Source organism: Crocodylus porosus, unplaced genomic scaffold (genome assembly GCF_001723895.1).
Source record: "Crocodylus porosus isolate Cpor-Errol unplaced genomic scaffold, CroPor_comp1, whole genome shotgun sequence".
NCBI classification, from domain to species: Eukaryota; Metazoa; Chordata; order Crocodylia; family Crocodylidae; genus Crocodylus; species Crocodylus porosus.
Genome location: NW_017728917.1, coordinates 2265956 through 2285079, shown reverse-complemented (window position 1 = coordinate 2285079; position 19124 = coordinate 2265956). Strand labels below are relative to the sequence as shown.

General features: G+C 41.6%; 1 long non-coding RNA gene across 1 annotated transcript in view; it reads left to right on the top strand.

Moving 5' to 3' along the window:
* Positions 1-12048: 12048 nt before the first annotated feature.
* LOC109311444 overlaps positions 12049-19124 on the top strand; it is a 17879-nt gene continuing 10803 nt past the window's right edge. The window contains exon 1 of the long non-coding RNA XR_002101499.1: positions 12049-12058. This is a non-coding gene — a long non-coding RNA (uncharacterized LOC109311444). The remainder of the gene's footprint in view (positions 12059-19124) is intronic.

Below are 19124 nucleotides of genomic sequence, written 5' to 3'. Positions count from 1 at the left end.
TTCTTCAGACCGTCTGCAGCAAACTGACAGGCGCTGCATTAATTGCAAACCAGGTCATTTCTCACACCTCTTTTTGTCCCCTGTTGAACACTGACAGCAAGCCAGCAGCTAGCAGGGGGCTTATCAGAACACAAAGCATATCAACCCATCAAGAAAACAAAGCCTCTGTCTCATTAGTTCAACCTCTTCTTAAACAGCTTTTCGCAAAGCATTTTTAAGGAGGAACAGAGGGGCATTACCAGCTCACCTACTGATTACCTCCAAAAGCCCTAAGTGGTAGGCCTGTGCGGGCAGGCAGCTATTCGATTTGGCTTCAGATCTGGCTGCGTTGGAAGCCAGAGAGGTAGCTGCAGGGCTTCTGGGGTCTGGGGCCCTGCACCTTTGGCTGATGACAGGCAAGATTTATGTCATGGGTGCTTGTGCAACTGTGTCTGTCTTGGGGCACAGGTGGGAAGGGGAAACTACTGCAGGCCTAGCTGCTAAGCTATTGTGTTACCAGTTACCAATCAATCATGATTCACTCAGAGACCAGCTCAATACACAGCACCTACCTACTAGTAGCTACTAGATAATTAGTTAATTAGCAATGATTAACATCTGCAAAACCACAGACTAAGGAGAGGAAAGAATCAATACAGACAATCAACTGCCTCAAGACAGAGAACGTCAGTCACACAAGCACCCACGTCACGAGTTTTGCCTGTCAGCATCTAGGGGTGCAAGCCCCAGAACCCAGAAGCTTGCACCTATCTCCTCAACAGCTGGCAGGCTTCAGGGCCACAGCAGGGGCTACCATCTCTGCAGCTTTCACCCTGCTGTGCCTTAACACACACACTGTCACCCATGTCACGAGTTTCGCTTGTCTACAGCTTGAGGTGCAGTTTCCCCAAACCTCTGAACTTACCTCCTTGAAACTTGGCAGGATTTGTGGCCTTACCAGGGGCTACCACTGCTGCAGTTTTCACCTCCCTGTGGTGTAACACACACACGTGACATGAGTTTTCCTTTCAGGAATTTGGGGTGCAGTTTCCCCTAAACCCCCACACTAATCTTCTTGAAACTTGTCACGCTTTATGCTCTCAGTAGAAGCTACCATCCCTGCATCCTGCATCCAAACCAGACAAAAACCAACAAAGTTATAGCTATTTCATTGATTCCTCATTATATCCTATGGCCGGATCTCTAAAGCGTCTCTGAAGCTTTTCCAAAGTGCTTCGGAAGCTCCTAACCGCTTCAGAAAGCCTAGCAAAGCCAGAGCTTTGATCCAGACATGCTGCTTCAGACACCAAAGCATCTGAAACTTCTCCAGACCCCGAAGCACAGTCCGAAGCCTCACACAGCCCTACTAAGTGGATGCTGTTCTGTTTGCCTTTGTTACACACACGTATAGACACTTCTCAGCATTAGCTAACATGAGGGTCATGTGACTGTGACCAGATGCTAGCTGGGGTCTGTGCTGGGGGGGGTGGAAATCCCTGCTTGAGCAGTGGGTGTTGGGGTGGGGGGGAGGCAAGGGCAAGCCAGGCAGACACTGCTATCTTCACCTCCTTCTCAGCCACCCAGAGCTCCAGCTAGTAAGAGGAGGGGGAGGTCCAGCCTGCTCTCTGGAGCAGACAGCATGGCACAGCTCAGCCCAGGGCTGAAAAGCATGCTGGGATGCTGGGGGACTCTGATTTAACTTAAACCAGGAAGGGGTCTGGAACAGAAATTTCATAAACTGGTTTGACCCAAATCAGTTAAGCCTGATGCTACATTCAACCAGATTTATCTTAAATCATTTTGGGCATTCTGAAATGTGTTTATGTGCACTGAACTTTTGTTCTGTTACGGGTTTAATCTAGTTTCTGATCACTTAAACTGGTTTATGCATAACTGCTGTCTCTAACCCAAGTGGTGAGTTAGAGCTGTGAAGGTAAGAAATGGTATTAAACCTTAGCATGCAACTGCATATGACAGGGTCTAACTTTAACACTGCTTAACATTCAGATTTAATACCGCTTAACATTCAGATTTAGTACAGCCTATGCATAACATCTAATGCAACCCTTACTTGTTTTCTTCAATGGTTTGTGCTTTAAAATTTATTTAGTGTTTTCTATTGAATTCAGTTGACTTCAATGATATGAAAAGCTTTATAAATGTTATCTAAGTATAAATGTAAATATTGCCCAATAAATCTCTCCTCAGGCTTCTCACCAAATGCAGGGTTTTCTCTCATGCACATTTCTCATTTGTTTCCAAACAGCAATACTTTAGAACATTTACTGTATCACAAAAGTCACTCTTAAAATCAGTTTGTATTAATGCTGAAGTCTAAGGAATGAATAGACCCCAAAGACTGACCTAGACTATCACCCCAACAACATTTCATAGCTTTTTAAGAACATGTGAAACCAGCAGCAACTCTTCTATAACCAAGGCTATCAAATTTTACTCACTTCTTCCTTCATTGGATCCACTAATTTGAATTTGGCCAAAGCACATCGCCGAGGAAGGCATCCAGTCTTGATTAGAAGTGATTGGGAAAACATTTTTTTCTTAGTCCTTCCTTCTGTCTCATGTCCTTGCGACAATGTATTTAGCAGAATTTGCAGATTCATTGCAATCTGACAGGACTGTACTGTGAGTGCTTCTGCTATGGCCTCAAGCTTGTGACCTCTGGGCTGTCAACCATGTGCCTTAGTGCCATCACTATAATGTTTTCTCTCTGCCATTGGGTTCCAGGGATGGGGTACTCACTCAGCCCTCCATGCCTTTGGGGTTCGGTCCTCGAGTCAGCATTCAGCAGAGACTAGTGGAGTGGTAAACAGCTTTATCTGTACGAGGAACAGGATTCAGCAACTCACTTGCTCACAGCTTGCAGGGGGAACTACAACTACCCACCACCACAAACCACATCCACAGGGCATCAGGGGGAGAGACTGGGTCATCCAACTGCTGGCCCCTTAAAGTTATATTTTATATACCACAGTCATGACCCCAGCCCCCTTTTTCCTTAATGATTAACTATTAGAACACATCATCCACAGTGTTAAAAGTGTGTGTTTTAGTTATAATCTGAATTGGTCTATCTTCATCTTCCAGTTGTTGGGTTTTGTTATGCCTCTCTACATTAAAGAGTTGTTTGATATCAAACATGTACTACCAGGAAGGCACTTAAAATGAGATGGCTTGCCACATGAAACAATGTACAAGGGCAGAAACTTTATGTTTGCATTGTTCATGTGTTAACTATTTTTCAGCCTCTCAATTTTCAGTTACATAAGTCTAACACCTTCCATGAATGCTAACACCATCCCACAAATCTAATCCTGTTCATGTCGGCAAACATTTATTTTCAGGTGAAATTTTCCACCCCCGGTATCAGGTCACTCCTTCCTCCACTTCATATTTTGAGAACAGCTAAGGATGTACATAGCCTATTGGCATAGCTGAGCTTAGATTTTGTGTGGTTTGAACAAAGATTTAGATTATGCAATTCTTTCACTCCAAGGGCTTTCAACCCAGAAAAATGCATAAAATGAATAGAGACACAGCCTTCAGATTTTAAAAAACTCTTCCCTGTGGCCCACAACAGACTGCAGTAATACGAACTTTCACATGAACATCTCTAAAATATTCATTATAGATGGTCTTTACTAATGGATGGGACTGGATGAGGTTTACAGGTGGTTTGCATAGAGTTATTTATGATGCTTTGACTTCTTGGGAGGCAATATAGGTCAATCTATACTGTCATGTTTTAAAAATCAATATTTACTGGGCAAAATACTGAATATTTCCCTCACTACATATGTATCTTTCTAGAAAAACTTACTCTTGCCAGTGTGTTAGTTTTAAAGTTAATCTGTTGTTGCTATTATAACATTGGTTATGCAAATGCTGTGAGTTATCTCCTAAATCTTCTCTGAAAGGTAAATTAAAATAAGATAGGCTGTTAAGTTAGTGACTGCTTTACTGAGACATATGTTTCTATGTTAAAAGATGAAAACAACTTGTTTAAGCTTTTCCTTCACAGATAATAGCATTTCCCTGCTTTCATTTTAATGTGCTTCTGTGGTTCTGTTTGTTGTTCCATAAAAGATATTACAGAGAAAAGACAAGAGTGACAATATTAAAAATGAAAGAAAAGTCCTACCCATGATTGTTGGGTTTTATTACTTCAAAAGAGACCCAATTAAGTTTGCTAGTATACTTATCCAATAAGTAAAGGAAGTGGTGAATTTGTTATCTTCTAATAAAATCTGGGAAGCTGCAACACCTTGAAAACAAAACAAAAAGCAATATTTTTTTTGCACTGTTGTGTCATTTCAGCAAAGAGAAAGAAGAAAGAGAAGGCGAAAGGTAAACTCTTGTCAGGGGGGCTTTTGGTCCTGGAATTTTCTCAGAGTGAAACGGTAGCTGAGTAATGTTAAATAAATGCTCTGTTACGTTAAGAGCTGCTAATTGAACAGAATGGCTGGCTCGAGGGAAATATACATGCAGGGGCAGCTCATCCTTCACTCTGGATCACATTGCAAATGTGTACATATTTTGGTAAAAGGAATCAGAAGTCATGACAGAGGTGATATTTTTTATTAGACCAACTAGATTTTTGCAAATAAATGAATACAAATCTTTAATTTGCAAAAAATCTAGTTGGTCTAATAAAAAATATCACCTCTACCACAAGTTCTGATTCCTTTTGTCCCTAGACCAATATGGCCACAACCCGGATACCTGCATATTTTGGTAGGCATGTTGCAATGCAGCAACAACAGCACCAGGATGGCATTAAATACGGGGCCGTCTCTTGTGGGGGTGAACTGGGGTGACCGCGCTGGGCCCTGCGCTTTGGGCAGAGCAGTGGCTGGTGCAGAGCTGGGCGGAGTGGCGGCTCCGCATTCAGTTGCTTGCTACTCTCCCTCCCGCTGCTGACGCTGTCGCAGCCAACGGTGGCAGCAGCTTCTTTGGGTCCAGGGTTGTGGGATCAGAGCAGGGGAGGGACCCCACATGGACTGATTTTCCTGGGCCTCGCACCCTGCTCAGGTCACCTTTGCTGGCAGGTACAGAAATGACTGAGGTACACTTTCATATATTACCTTAATTAATGTGCTTTTGTGCATTGTGGGAGAATTACAGAGCCTCACCCGAATATAGGTCTGAAACCTGAATATAGGCCTGTTTTCTGGCTGATTTGTATATATGAATCATTTAAAAGTTTAACTGGATCCTTTATGATGTGCCCCCCCATCCCCTTTACCCTCGTTCCCCACCTCCGAGACCTATGTGTCCATGAAAGCAGAAATTTCAGAACCAATTAATTCTGGATCTCGGATCTTCTAAACAATTTTGTCAGATAGTCTTATCTGTATTCCTACTAGGAACTGAAACAATGGTCTCCTTGGACATTACAGAAGGTTGTTCTTACCCATCTTGAGAATAGATGCATGTGTCCTTATTCAACAGGAGTGGATATATTTTCTTTGGTAATTCTCCCCACATTATTATGGATACTAATGCTAAAGTAGCAATAATTCAATACCCTTTTATTATACTATGTCTTATGATAAATAGTACATATATAATATTTTTTTAAAATCTGCATTGCTGTAGTTTTCAATAATCTTTTCTATAATATTATCTTAAGTATAAACATACTGATTTTTATAAAGATCGCCCCTCTGGTTTTGTTATTTTTTTTGTACTTGGCTCCAACCTGATTTGGATACTGTCTATCAACTGTGTTTGTCCTACTATCTATGAGTCTTCTTAACTCAGTTCTTGTCTAGATCATTTTTACGGCTCAGTCATGCTTTTGCTGTTGCATGCTAGTGCTATCTTTGACCATGCATGCTCAGCAAAACAGCCATCTCTTGTTTTGTGCCTCTGTGAGATGGCAGACAGCAGTGCTTGTACAGTAATAGAATCAGATGACCACAAAGGCAGGTAATAATGTGAAAATAAGCTCTCTCATGCTATTTGCGGTTTCAGCTGAGTGTGAAAACAACAAGAGAATAACACCTGTCCTACCAGCAGATATTAGCTGAGCCAGCCAGTACAGATGCATGGAAATTTAAGGAAGAAAAAACAGGAGCAAAATGATTTGAAAAGAGACTATATAAAATGGCATGTTGGAGTTACATCCTTCTTAGTGGCTTTCAGATAAGATCTATGCAACTGGAGGAAGAAGGGTAGATTGTATATAACTGTACAGACATACCCTGGGATTTGAAAGGCAAACTGTGTTTTCTTTTTGCTATTTCATGCATCGTAACCTGTAATAAAAGGCTTATCTTGGGAATGTAGATAGCAATTCTACTGATAAGAGAACCAGAAAAGACTCTAGTTCACTAAAACTATTTTTGTCAGTAAAAGTAGAAAAGGCCAGAAGTACATGTAAGATGTAAATCCACTGTATAAAAGGTGCCATTTTCGCACAATCATATTTTAAAATCATTACTGCCCATTAGAGTTTGAAACAATCAGTTTATTCAGTTCTAATAACCTTGTCTCATTTCCACAAGTGCTCTTGTCATTACCTCTTTTCACAGAATTCATGAAACCAAGATCAGATTAGAGTCTGCTTCTTTCATAACAACTGCTATGTATCCAAACATAGCTTTGCTCTCATCTGAGAAATGGCACATATTCCTTTGAAATGTGTGGTGAAGTTATCACAGTTAACAGTGCAATCAAACACAGATGCCATAGGTGATTTAAGTGATATTCAGGAGGTTCACTTAAGATATTCATGAAGATCAAGAAGGCTTAAAATAGAGATGGCCTTTACTTACAGAAGTTTAAAAAAATCTTCATTGACATAATTTGTGTGTCATGGAAGGAATTTACAAATTTAGACCAATTAAATTCAGACAGTTGTCAAAAAGAATGCAAATTCTCCTAATGGACCTACAAGGTAGTAATCAGCAACTTATTAATGCTGGGCAAATGACCTTGTTTCAGAATGGGACCTCTGACATCGACTGAAAATGTAACCAATTTGTACTGTGCTCTGAATCTGTGCATTGATAAATCTCAGACTATTTTCAACTTAACTTATTGGGAACAAATTGTCCTTGCAGAATGTCCAGAGAGATTCAGAGGATGATGAAAGATCCAGACAAAAGTTAACCATGGCATAGAAGAGAGACTTTAAATACTCGATTTTCTTTTACATCCCTTCACTTATACTTCTTCCTCACTGGAATGGTGATGGTTACTACCAGTGGGCACTTTCATGATGGTAATAAAGAAAAAATAGAATGGGGTCTTTTGGGTTCTGGAAAGGATGTGAATGAATGTCTTAGGAAAAAAAGAGTTAATATGATGAATATCTAATATCTGAATATCTACAGACTGTGTCCTTACAATGTTTCTAGAGAGAAAATTCATTAAACACTATAATTAATTACATTATAATAGAACTAGGGCAGAGACTCTTAATTCTGTCAGCCAACAAAACTTTAAACCCCTAAAGAACATTCATTTAAATAATGGTCTGAAGCATGAGTGAATTACAATTTCAAAAAGAAGTGGAAGGAAGTATAAACTTCACTTTATTCACAAGAATATTCACTGCAAACATTCGTGGTATGAAAGTAGTTGTCTACATCAAAAGTCCAAGTAAATATTTGAGGCTAAACTAATCTTTTGGGTAAAACATGCAGTACCTTTGAAGTAAATGAACATATGCAAGTTCCTCATTCTTGAGCCTTGATATCAGGCTCAAGATTTACAAGGAGATCAGCAAAATTAGCTACCATATGTGGGACTGGAATGAACCCTCGTCATCCCAGGCTGCATTTTCAGAAATACCTGAATGATACGTGCCTGTGTGATGATACATGCGAATTTCAGTGAAATATTGGCCATATCCACTTCAGTAGAGCCAAATTGTCATCCTACGTACAGATTAGAATTAGTGTGCTCAGTTTCTAATAACGGAAGTGGCACACAACGGTCATTTGCAACTCTGGATTCTTCTGAAAGATGGTGGGGAGAAATGGCACTGCCAGCAACCCTGGGATGGAATTTTATTTTGGATACCAAGGCAAAAACAAAAATATTTCACTTGTGGTCTTTAAAACTCATGCCAAAAGTTTAAGCTTGAGGGAAAATGTGAACATAATAGAGATTCTCAGTACCTTGTGTGGACTTGTCCTAGACAGAACAAATATAAGTGCAAAGAAAATATTCATAAAGATGGTAACTTAAGTTCATACCTTCTAGGAAAAGCCTTTGATAATAAGTAATGTGGAGGTCTGCTGTCCCAGGGGTATGAAGAAAAACAAAAATTCTTAGCAATACCCCTGATGGTTTCCAAGATGAGAGTGAGGATTCATGTATTGTAAGGCCAGAAGGGACCTCAGAAGATCATCGGGGCCAGCCCCCTGCACCAAGCAGGAAAGATAACTGGGGGTCAGGCGACCCCAGCAAGGTGAGTGTCTAGTCTCCTCTTGAAGATTTCTAGGATAGGTGATTGCACTACCTCTGGAGAGAGCTTCTCCACAGTCTGGACACCCTGACCATAAAGAAGTTTTTCCTAATGTTAAGACTGAATCCATTTTCCAAGAGTTTGTGGCCGTTACTCCTGGTTTTCCCCTCAGGTGCCCTGGTGCTCACCGAGCCTTTGATGTACTCCCTTGGTGTAGCGGTAAGCTGCTACCAGGTCCCCTCTCAGCATCCTTTTCCTCAGGCTGAAGAGTCCCAGATCCCTCAGCCTTTCCTCATATGGCTTGCCTTTTAAGACTCTGATCATATGGGTGGCTTTTCTTTGGACTCTCTCAAGTTTGTCCACGTCCTTGTTCAAATGTGGTGCCCAGAACTGGATGTAGTACTCTCCAGCTGTGGTCTCACCAGTGCTGAGTAGAGTGGAAGAATCACCTCCTTGGTTTTGCTGGAGATGCATTAATTGATGCATGCTAGAGTATTATTTTCCCTACTGGCTACAGCATCGCACTACCAGCTCATATGCCTACTGTGGTTTATTATGACCCCCAGGTCCTTTTCATTCATGGTGCTAGTCAGTTTGGTGCCCTCAAGTCTGTAGGTGTGTTGGGGGTTGCTTGTCCTGAGGTGGAGCACTTTACATTTCTCAGCATTGAACTTCATCAGGTTTGGATCCACCCAACTTGCTAGCCTGTCTAGGTCTAGGCCTGGTAAGGTAAGACCTGACCATGATGAAGCCATGCTGGCTGTTATTCAGAATCTTACCTTCTGCAAGCTTATTGCAGCTAGATTCCTTGATGAAAATTTCTAGGATTTTTCCCTAGGATGGAAGTTGGGCTGGTTGACCTATAGTTACCTGAATTTTCCCTCCTGCCCTTCTTGTGGATGGGCACAACATTGGCCCTCTTCCAGTCCTTAGGAACTTCTTCAGAGCACCACAAGTTGTGGAAGAATTTCACCAGGGGTTCTGCAATAACTTCAGGCAACTCCTTCAGCACTTTCGGATGAAGATCATTTAGTCCTGCTGACTGTATATGTCTAATTTTATTAATTGGTCATACATCAATTCTACGGCAATAGTAGGAAGATGATTTATTCCTACCATGCTTACCCTCTACTCTACCTGGCTTGGTTTTCCCCTTGGTGAAAGACTAAAGTGAAGTAGTCATTCAGAAGTTCAGCTGTCTCCTGGGTGCCAGTAACCAGCTCTCCTGAGTTGTTGAGCAATGGCCCTACACTCCCATTGGTTTTCCCCCTGTTCCCTACTATAGCTAAAGAAGGACTTCTTCTTGTCCTTGAGTCCCATCGCTAATCTAAGTTCAGTTGCCGCTTTAGCCCATCTTATCTGTCCCCTGCAAATGCAGGCCATCGTGGAATGGTCCTCCTTGGGGCATATCCCAAGTTTCCATTGTTTATAAGCCCCTTTCTTCTTTCTTAAGAGGACAGTGATTTCCCTGTTTAGCCAAGAGGCCTTCCCAGCCCTTCTGTTACCTTTTCTCCACATGGGAATAGACGTCTTTTGTGCCTCAAGGATTGTGTCCTTAAGGAACAACAACTCTCTGTGCACAACTTTCACCTTTGGTCCCTGGTACCTCAGCTCTTGCTCTACTTGTGACTTAAGCTTGTTGAAATTTGCATTTTCAAAGTCCAAAACTTCAATCCTGCTATCCAATTTGTCTGCCTTACATCGGACAGCGAACATGATGGTTTCATGGTCACTGTTGCCTAGACTTCCCTCAATATTTAAGTTGGTCACCAGGTCATCTCCTTTGGCCAGGATGAAGCCATTAGAAATATTCCTTGGTCTGTGGCACATCTTTCACTGGCAGAAGGGGGTGAACTAGTGGGTCCATGTGCTCCTTGCCCAAATTTTGTATAGCTGCTTCTTGGCTGGAGAGTAACTACGTATCAAGAAAGTGTACTTCTGCTGGCAAAGAAAAGACAAATTTCAGCCGTAAAGGCTGGCATATTTGAAATGAAGTTGCCCAAGAACCCCAGGAGATTCTATCATGAGTACACACTAGGAGATATTCTTGAAAATTTCAGGTTGGCAGTTGTTTAGGAAATGTACAAGGGGATGGCATTTGGATGATATGTGATTGACCACTAATCTTGAACACACAAAAGATATTTTATAATGCTTCAGCAAGGAACAACACTTTGTGGCAGGTTTATGAAGGAAGAGAAAATGTTTTTGCTTCTGAGAAACACCACCAATCCATCAGTTTTTCACTGAACCCCAAACTCCAGTTTGACAAAGTATCTATGTCACCTATGTTCTCTGTCAATGGCTGAAAGAAAAAGGAAGAAACCTCCAAGATGTCATTGAAATGAGAAATGCCACTTTGAGTTCAGTGTCACTGAGCCATTCCCAGCTTGAAGAAAGGCATTTGCAAGAAATATGAAAGCTGGGCAAGACACAATCATCCATTATTAATATTTGATTTTTCATCTTCTTGTATCGATTGCACAGAGGTGGCTGTCACTAAGCAGAGGCATACAACTGCCATGACATGCAATTTCCTTACAGAATCACATTTTCAAGAAAGGCTGAAAGTTAGACTAGGTTTGCCAGACAATACACACATATCATAGCCAGTTGATGGTGATGTGCTTGATAATTTAATGCACAGACAATGCATTCTGTATTTCTGTCATTCAAATATAATAACAAGAGTAATGTTAAAAACTATTCAATAACACTAAGTGAGCCTGATAGTGGTTACAGGCTTCAAATAAGGTAGGAGTCTCATTGGGCTAGGTATTTTAAAAAAAAGTAACTTTCTGAGAATAGACATTCCCATTCCTTTCTAAAGTGACTGAAACATTGAAAACACAGTTTATTATTGCTTTATTTTGTACAGATATACAAAGAAAGGTAACTGCAGTGAGAAAAGAAATTACATTAACCTGAAAAGGTAAACAGCAATAAAATAACATCTGAAAAAATTTAAGGGGAGAATATAATTTTGTAATTTTGCCCAGAATGATAAAAGATATGTAAAATTCTGTGTTGTATCTTAAAAGAAAAGATATCTCTCTAAAATCAATGCAGAAAAATTAAATTCAAAGAGATGTATTAAATTTATCAACACCTTCTGTATTAAGCTATATATGGTACTCTGGAAAAGGAAACAAGCCTATTAGTTTGAATGATTTTTTAATCATTAAGCAAAATAAAAAGTGGCTTATTCAACAACAAGAAGTATATCAGCTCCTGAGAAAAATGTGGAGCATAAACTTACAACGTAGAACAAATGGAAGCATGTTCAGATATGCAGAATTACCGTCTGTTGGTTAAACTCCACAGATTGATTCTGCATTTCTTCCTTTTCCACTACGGTTCTTGTTCCCCCAGATAGATTATATCTAACAAGATACAAATAACATTCTTGCTCTCTCTTTTTAACTTTGACTTTTCCTCTTGATCCAGAACACAAATGTCAAAATAGTAATTGAAATTCTATTTTTCATTCAGGGTAGAAGAATAAGGCTTCTATAATGATTAAAAGCCAGTTTTTGGTAGGGAACAGTGGGTGTATACAATAATTTCGAAGAAAATTTCCAAACTTTGGGAGAAGCTTAACAACATGACTTTCTGGTGCAGTAACAAAGTTAGGGATGACTTGTGAGTGGAAATGTATGATACATTGTAAAAAGAACTTTGTGCACGTACTTGGGGTTCAAAGGAAGGCCTGCAAAGTGGGAGGTTGGACCAAAGCTCTCTAATGTATTTTTAAAGGAAACATCATTAGGGTAAATATTATCAACAATGCTAAAGCACCAAAATATCCTCATGATAGCTTATCTATTAGGGGTGTGTAAAACAGGCCATATTATATTTGGATTTGGCCTGAATTGGGGACAGTGATTCAATTAGTTGATTTGCTGGCTGAATCCAAATCTGAAGGTTCGACGCTGATTCAGTGAATCAGTAATTCAGCCCTAGACACAGCTTTAAAAGTTTTTTCTACATACCCTGAGGTACCAGGCACAGCTTGTGAACGCTGCAATGCTGGGGTGCATGGAGTGCCCCACAGGAGTGTGGGAGGCCCCCCACATGCTTGGCAGTGAACCTGGAAGTGGATTGAAAGTACTGGCTCAGTGATCAGCCACAGGGGGACCCCAGGTCCCCCCCAAACCAGGGGGGGGGGGAGGGGCCCAGTACACTCTCTGGTGGACCTGGAAGCATACTGGAAGTGCCTCTGGTCCACTTACGGGTTTGCTGCCGAGTGCGCTGGGGACCCCCATATGCTCCTGTGGGATGCTTCATCCACCCCACCATCTCAGCGTTCATGAGTATAGATATATAGACCTCTCAGGCCAATCAGAATCTCAAGCCTCTTGCTCTGGGAATCTCTCACTTGTGGGCCCCTAGCCCTTTTGACCCACCTCGGGTCCTGTCCCTAGTATAGGCCAGTTTGGGTGCCTCAAGTAAGGCCTGAGCCACTTGCCTTCTCTCCCTCAACTCCAGTGGATCAATGTAGTCTCAGGCCCCTCACAGATCTCACAGGCCTGGGCTTTCCCTGGCCAGGACTGTGAGGGGGCTGGAGGTTATCAGGCACCCCCTTCCTGCCTTTCAGCAAGGAGGCTCATGGTCCTGGTATTTCCTGGGGCTGCTGCACTACCAGCAGTCCCACCAGGCCTCCCAACCCTGGCAGGGTGCAGTTTTAAGTCATGTCCAGGACCTGGGGCCTCATCTATCCCCATAGCCCAAGGTCATATACCTCCAAGTTGTTTCTGGCCCAAGATGCTCAGCAGAGAGATGTTTTTCCCCTGCTGGCTGGTCAGAGAGCTGGGCATTAAATGGCCACCCTCATCAGACACCTACCATCTCCCTGGACTAGCCCTCAAGGTGGCAGGCACCAACAGTGCCCTGCCACAGACATAAAACTCAGAAGACCCAGCTCCTATAGATAGACCTAAAGCAGAAGAAAAAAAAGGGGGTTGATTAAAATTTATTAAACTAAAACCAGCTATAAGAGCTCCAAAGCAATGAAATAAATTTGAAGTACTGAAAAGAAGAATTGCTTTGGGGAATAAAAATATAAATGGGTAAAAAATAAAATAAAATGGAAACTATATGAACTAAGTACTGCTTTTTTACATTCGCAAATTGTGTGCCTAAAATAAGATATTTAATGGAGTGGACGAAATGCACTGAGTGAAATATAATCACTGAACATACTAGAGGATAATCATAATATTTTAACAGATGGACTGTAATCCTTTTTCAACTATCTGACATTTTCACTCACTTCATGGATGCCCAACAAATGGTTCAACTACAAAATGGGATTGTGCTTTTCCTCATAAACTGTAGACTTCCCACAGAAGCTACATGAGATGGCACAGAAAAGATCTGAATGTCATTTAAAGTCTGTTCATTATTTCTATGAGTTTACAATACAAGACAAACATGTGGATGCTAATTTGAAAAAACCCTCTGAAGTTGAACAGTCTTTTGGCCATTTGCTAGCTATCTGGAATTTAGGGGTAATTGGCACTTACATGAATTTAGTGACTATAGGAATTAAATGATCAGCAAAGATCAATAAATCATTCTTTGCAGTTTTATTGTATTTTCTGGCCCGGTTCTAGACCAGGGTGGGCAAAATGGTGGATCTGCCGGTGCCGGACTCCATTTCCGAGCAGTCCCTGCCCATGTTGCTGTGGCCAGTTTACATGGAGACCCCAGCAGTGATGGGACTGTGACAGAGTATGGCCAGGGTTTCCCTGGAGACCAGCCCCATCAGCACTGGCAGGACATGTGGCTGGGCAGGAAGTGTGACTGGGATCTTGCAGTGGCGATAGCATAGGCGAGAGCTGGGGCAGAGCTGTGATCCACTGCCTGCACACTCCTACCTGGGGTGTGTGGGTAACAGATCACAGTTCTGCTTCGGCTCCAGACCATGCTGTCACTGCTACAAGATCCGGGCCCTAGAGCAGCCCTTGTTCTAGACTTTCCATTTGAGGGTTTGAAGATGATTTACATGCATTTGATTTTAGCATTCTGATCATCTCATTTGATCATCTGCATAACACAGGCCATGTAATTTTAACAGCATAGTATTTCCTGTACCACACCTGATAACTTGTACCTGAACTACACTATGACTTTTAAAGACATCCTGGCTTAATTTAAAACAACACAAGTTATGAACAATCAGTAAGTATCACAAAATTAATTTTCTTATGGTGTCACACTTTGGCCTTCCCTGGACATAATTAAGATCACACATGGCCTTAGGGCCTTGTTACACATTCGCTTTAGACAGTGTCTGGTGGTCTTAACCCTTGGACTGGCTGCACATTAACACCTTTTAAGTAGTGTAAATCACTCTTTATTTGGCTTAACATCACACCAGTCTAGGTCAGGATTATGTCTAATCTGCCTAATTTTGCTCCATTCCATTAACTTGCGACCATTCTCCACAGCCTTTCCACCCAAGCTAACGTTTTCCAGCATCCCAAGAGGCCATGGTGCCTCGCAGTTGCTGCTGGAAGCAGAGTGGCAGCTGGGAAGTGGTGCCCCCCGAATGCCACTTGCATGCACTTACTTTGCTGTTGCAAGGAGCAAGGTACCACAAGGAAACCCCCAGAAAGACCATATAAATGTGGTCACCCTTTCAACCAGAGCCTCCCAGGGTACACTGCACAAATGCTCTAGTGGGGCTTCCAAAAGTCACACAGCTGGGAGACATGGTCTGTAGATCTCTGCTGACAGAACTGCTTCCAGCAGCATGGTTCTAATGTAGACAAGCCGCAAGTCCCCAAAATTTTGGTGGCAATGGAAAATAGAAGTGAACAAACATTTAACCTTTGATTCAGGAAATGTAGTCACATGCCTGCAGTGGCTCAGGCCAGAAGCCGGGAGGTACTAGAGCACAGCTCTCTGGCTGTGTGTTCACCTCCTCTTCCTGCTGCCCTTGAGGTCTCTGGGATTTGCAGTCCAGAGCCACAGCAGGAGGACTCTGCAGGGTTGTTCATCACTTCCTCTTCCTGCTTCCAGGTGCCTCTAGGATTTGTAGTCCACAGTTGCAGCCAGCAGTAAGTTTGAGTGGAGGAAGGAGTGTTTAACTCCCATTGCTGGCCCCAGACCCCAGCCAGGGTTTAGTGGGAGGGGCAAACCCCTAACTAGGCTGTATCCCCAGCCAGGCTTGCCCTCTCCACCTCCCCCTCACACGCTATTGTCAGCCAGCCCTCACTGCTCCAGCTAAGAAGCAAAGGGGTGGGGCCAGCCTTGCTCTCTGGAGCAGGTAGCACAGCACAGCTCAGGGCTAAAAGCATGCTAGGATGCTGGGGGACTATGATTTAACTTGAACCAGGAAGGGGTGTGTGACAGAAGTTTCATAAACTGGTTTGACCCAAATCAGTTAAGTCTGACACTACATTCAATCAGATTCATCTTAAACCAGCCTCAGCCATTTTAAAACTAGTTTATGTGCACTGAACATCTGTTCTGTTACAGGCTTAAACCAGTTTCTGAGCACAGACACCCGCTTCGGTCACTAAGGAGGTGAAGCAGCACCATGCAAATCAAACAGACTATTCTGAGCACCACAAAGACTTGTTGAACTGTGTTAATGTTAGTGTTCTAATGTAATTTCTTTATTTAAAAAATAAAGTTAGAAAACGACATGTTTAAAAAAGGGAGATGTGGGAATCGTACACTGTCTATTTAAGAGAACAGTTACTGGAAACTGAAACATTAACGCACATGTTGTTTTGTCACTCAAAACTGGCCGAGACCAGTTGAGAGTAGAGATTGCTGCTGGTTGGTTTAAAGAGTTGTCTGCAAATTTGGCTAGCATCTTTCATGAAGATAACAAACAAAATTTGCTTTTATCAAGAAGGTATACTTCTTTAACAGCACACATCATTACAGCTTCCAAACCTGGGTCCACACCCGTGCAGCGAGCTTGTCCTTCCCCTCGTTCTTAGTCCCGCCCCTTTTCACAAAGCCTCTACTGGCAAGTCAGAGCTGTGCAGGTCAGAGACAGAGAAGGCTCTTTCAGCCTTACTTGTGCCTGCTCCACTATGCCAAACAACACTGACAAAGCCCTTATACATGAAGACAAGGGATCACTTCATGTTAATCACCCATTAGACCAGCATGGTCAAGACAGACCATTTCTATAGTTAATGGCATGCAAAGAGGTGATATGACTGGCATCACATTCTGTCACCTTTGATTACTCAGCCTGAATGACCAGGCAGATACCCATTCACAGCTGGATAAATTGAGGGCAGCCTTTAGCATAAGCCCAGACCAAGACATGAGTTCATGTTTCTGAAGCCATAAAATGCTTTAACATTGCTACCACCACAGCCTAGCTTTGTTTTATGTTTTCTATGACGGTTTTCTGATACGCCAGTAGAGCTGAATCAGGAAAAAAATGTGAAATATACATCTGAATTTCCTGTTATCAGAATGGAGGAAATCTAAACCTTCATTCTCAACATTGTCTGTCATGGGAATCTGTCAAAATCCAGACTTTGCTAAGGTTTCTGAAGCAGCCAACTCACATCTGAACTGGAACTGAGGGCTTAATTCAGGCCTTTTTATCTGTATACTTCATTAGTATGTAGAACACACAGTTTACCTGACAAAGTACAAGCAAAGTGTTAAAACAGGAGGGGAGTGCAGAGATGGCAGAAATCCACTTCACATATAATCCATCTTTCTGCAATTAAATCCAACACTAGTTAATGTGCAGGTGGCCAGGCCAAAATTAACATAAAAGAAAATCATTTCTTCTGTTTATATAATCTGTATGCATTTGTAATCAGTAAAATGACAGAACATAGAATAGGCCTACCTGCTGAGATGCAGTCTTTAATCTTTGTCACAGATTAATCACCCACCTATAAAATAAGTAATGCTTCTATTATGATGAAATGGACTATAAATGGTTGCAATCAGGGGGGATTCTTAGCCAACTTGGCCAAAAATGTGGCTGACATCTACAGAATTTACCATAGTAAAATTAGAGCATGTTCCTGAATTTGGCCATTAGAAATGGTATTGTATGTTACTCTAGGATTTTCCTATTTTCAGCTTTGGGAGAGGCTAACGACTATGATGATGACTGACAAAACATCTGTCTGATTGGTGGGTTTTCAGAATCTTTGCAGTTTTATATTAAATATGAGCTTTATAAAAGCTTTTGCTTTGCTATGTGTGGTTTGGAAATGAAATAGCCATACCTAGGCATTGTTATATTCTGGGCTACCAGAGCAAAGATTTGTCCCAAATTAAGAAAATTAAAAAAAAAAAACCCAAACCCTTGATAAAATTATAGAAAGTTGCAGGAAATTACTGCATCTGTATGGTACTTGGGGAAGTATTCATTGGAAAAAAGAAAAAAATACTAGCAAAATGTAAGAGATTTTAATGTTGTTATCAATGATAACTGCAGGTTTCGTAGAAAGCTATAATCTATTCATTTATAATTTGTGTTATAAAGCTTTTCTTAACATTTATATTTACTGTGTCTGACTCACTTCTACTAGTTTATTTCCATTGACTTAATTACATTGCATGGGTAAATTAATTACAGCAGTCTTAGTGAAACAGACTGTAGTTAATGCTTAATACACTGTACACAGGCAGAGTCCACTACTGCTGTATCCCAAAGAGCTGGGGCATCCCCTATTCACCCCATGACTTGTTTGTATAATACTTCTTCTAAGAAATCATCACAAATGGAAGAATCCCACTGCATAAGGGTCTCTTTGTTACAATCACGAGACTAGAAATCAAGGACACAAGGTCAGTATTGCCAACTGGTGAATCTTGTAACAGCTGGTATTTTTAAGGCCCAGGCTCTTAGAGGCATGTGTTTCATTGAAAATCTCAGCTTCTTCTCTAAAATGGAGTAAGTTTCTAGCCCTTAGGAAAAAGCTCATCAACATGAATCAAGTGAACCATGAAGAATCAGAAACCAGAAGGCAAATTAAAAGAATACAAACTTAAGGGGTGGGGGGAGGGAACCATTATTTTAAACCATTTCTTAAGTCACTGGTACCAGATTTTTAAATTGAGAATATCACAAAGCATTTTTCATAATTTTCCATTATGTGACTTTACAAATGTAGTGAATTTATATAACCACTTAAAGTAGAAGCCATTGCATCATAGAAACGTAGGGCTCGAAGGGTTGCCAAATGATCATCTAGTCCAGCTCTAGCAGAATCAATTGTACCTAGGCCAGTTCTGACTGATGTCTCTCTGTGTAACCTGTCATTGCAAATTTCCATTGGTAAAGGTTTGTAACCTATTCCAGTGCTTAACTAAACTTTATATAAAAAAAAATAATCTCCCCTTAATATCTAACCCAACTTTGTCTGGATGCAGATTAAGTCTATTTCCTATTTGTCTTGCCCTTGATAATTACAAAGAAAATTTTACCCCATTCCTTTTTGGAACAACCTATTATGCACAGAAAGACTGTTATGTTCCCCTGTGTAGCAGAGCACTGAAGTGCTCGCTAATAGCAACAGTAATAAGGACAGCTGCCAATTAATAGGGCAGCACAGGTGAGGGTTGCCAGGGCAACTAATGTTGGTCAGCTGGCTAGAAGGGGGCAGGGCCTGGCCTTTATAAACAACCCAGGCCAGAGCCTAGCTAGCAGTTCCCCTCTGGCCACAGCAGGCGCAGGCGCAGGCGCAGGCGCAGGCGCAGGCGCAGG